This window comes from Microtus ochrogaster, linkage group LG1 (genome assembly GCF_000317375.1).
Source record: "Microtus ochrogaster isolate Prairie Vole_2 linkage group LG1, MicOch1.0, whole genome shotgun sequence".
NCBI classification, from domain to species: Eukaryota; Metazoa; Chordata; class Mammalia; order Rodentia; family Cricetidae; genus Microtus; species Microtus ochrogaster.
Window position 1 is genome coordinate 1,004,433 of NC_022027.1, and position 3,125 is coordinate 1,007,557.

Here is a 3,125-nt window from a genome sequence, read left to right on the forward strand (position 1 = left end):
GCAGAGGCAGAGGCAGAGGCAGAGGCAGAGGCAGAGGCAGAGGCAGAGGCAGAGGCAGAGGCAGAGGCAGAGGCAAGCAGATTTCTGTGAATTTGATGCCAGTCTGTTCTACAAAGTAAATTCAAGAACTGTCAGGACTGTTTTTTTTGAAACATTATCTCAAAAAAAACAATAATAATCATCAAAATATTTATTCCAATATCTTATAGCAAGTTATCCAAAGTCAATCTTTTCCTTGGACATTAAATTCTCTGAGTCATAGGGTGTTTATTACTGTTATTATCATTATTATTATTGCTGTTGTTGTTAAACTTTTATACCATAGTTTTGGCAAACCCAGCTTCTTTCCCTGTTTATTTCTGTATAATAGCAAATAATTACTTTAAATCTATAGCAGATTTTTTAAATCAGAAAAAATACATTTCCTACTTTAAGAAATAAACACTGTGCTTTTTTGAAAAGGAACATTTGCACAAGGCCATAGCTGAGAAACAAAGACACAGCTTTAGTTTTCATCCTTCATCACTGTTTCACAAAAAATCTTTTTCTTGCTTTCTATCTTGATTTTCTTAGTTCAGATTTTCATCTTTCCTTCTGTCTTTTGCATCCTCCAATGATATATGGAAATAATCAAAGCAGTTTTCAAGACTAGGGTCTGAAAGAGTTTTAACTGTGAGTGTGACACTTTCCTTCAGATGATAGCATTTTAAATCATGCAAAGTAAAATGGAGGATTTTTTCACCACTTTCTGCTTACCTTGGAATATCTATTTGATGGAAACCCTACATCCTCTCATTGTTTTGAGATGGCATTTACTAGAAGAGCATCCGGCAAAGCACACTAATTGTACCCATGATTTTCTTTTAACCCTCACTCTGCACCCCTATGCAGCAGGTAATATTTTTATGCCCATTTTACATATGGATGAAACGGCATGTCAGATGATGAGAATCAAATGCACAGAACAAATATAAACACTTAGAAAGTTTTCTTTCTTTTCAGTGAGATATATTCTTACCAATTATTTTTAAAAAATTCTGTAGATAGTTCAGGAAATTGAAATCACAATGAAACTATTTGAAATTAAAAATCTTCTGAATAACAAAGGAAAAAATAGAGCAATGAATCAGGCTAAAGAATTGGAGAGAATCTGACAGTTGGTAAATATCCTAGAATCTATAAAAAAATGAAAAAAAAACACCAAATAATCAAGAAAAATGCATGAACAAATTGAAAAGGCAATTTTCAAAAGATGAAATACAAGCTTTCAAAAATGTATGAAATTGTTCAACATCTTTAGCCATCAGGAAAAGCAAATCAAACATCATTGAAAGTCATCTAGCCCTGCCATGAAACTCTTACCAAGATTCAACCAGCATCCATGTGTTACCATCTCCCATGTAATGTGAAGAGTTGTCCAGGGCCTCAAGGTCTCCAGATGATGGTGCAGTTTCAGAAGATTGTGTAATCTTTGAAGTCCTGATTTGTCTTGCAGAAGTATACCAATGTGAATGAGCTTTCATAGTTGATTTGACTCTAATGTTTAAGCTCAACACTGAATAAGCCATATTATTCTCATGGGATCAGACTTCCATGTTTTATCTATCTATCTATCTATCTATCTATCTATCTATCTATCTATCTATCTATCATCTATCTATCTATCATCTATCTATCCATATATCTATCATCTATATCTATCTATCTGTCTATCTGTGTATCTGTATATCTATCAATGTATCTATTTATATCGATTTATCAATCTATCATCTATCTATCTATATATATATATATATATGTACGTACCAATCATCTATATGTATGTATCTATCATTTATCTATCTACCATCTGTTTACCATCTATGTAATATATCTATTTATCTACCTATATATCTATCTATCATCTATCTATCTTTCTCTCTATCATCTTTGTCTCCTACAAATTTTTATTCCTCACTCTTTATGAGATATCAATTAATCCAAGAGCATTTCTTTATCTGCACTATGATCATAAAGATTGCTCTTCAGATAGACAAATAGTAATAGCCTATAATCCAGGGACTAATTAGTGATAATGATATTTAGACATAGACCACAATCTGTGATTTTTTTTTTTAAATTCAGTGAAGTCTATTCCTGCCTGTCCATTTTTGCAAGGGAAGTAGGTAAAGTATTAAGTCTCTCAATGTTTTTTAAATGGTCATGTACTCATAAGTAAGATTACAAAATTTATTGTAAATTCTGGGGTTATGGTTGAGTATCACCAAACCTTACTCTCTACATGTTATCTATCAGGTTAGATTTTATTAGTAGATTAAGATATGAAATAGGGAGATAATATTCATTTCAATCAGAAATACAATTTCTGATTAAATTATAATCATATATATATATATAATCAGAAGATAAATTTTCTGTTTATTAAACCATAAACTAAGGATTATTTTAATTCATTAAATGCTTTCCAAGAGTTCAAAATACAAGGAGTCCAATATCTAGGTATCAAAAATATTTATAGATGACCATTTCCTGTTGTATCTTCACACGTTAAAAAGAGTCTTTGAGCACCTGGAAGCCCCTCTAGGTCCAAGTCTCTTCCCAACCCTAAGATGGCTCCCTTAAATAAGATATGTGCTTCCCTGCTACCCCATCCAACCTTCCTGTATCCCAATCATCCCATTGCCCCAAGTTCTCCCCATCCTACTCTTCTCACTTTTTCCTCCCCTTCTCGCCTTACCCCCCTCCCACCCCACCCTTAAGATCCCGATTTTTTGCCTGGTAATCTTGTCTACTTCCCCTACCCAGGAGGATAGCTATATGTTTTTCTGGGTTCACCTTCTTATTTAGCTTCTTTAGGATATCAAAATATAGACTCATTGACCTTTATTTGTAGCTAGAAACCAATTATGAGTGAGTACATCCCATGTTCATCTTTTTGGGTCTGGGTTACCTCACTCAGGATAGTATTTTCTATTTCCATCCATTTGCATGCAAAATTTGAGAAGTCATTGTTTTTTAAGGCTGAGTAGTACTCTAATGAAGTCAGGACCAAGAGGGGTGCACCCACCCACGGAGACAGTGGGGCTGATCTATTGGGAGCTCACCAAGGCCAGCTGGACTGTGAC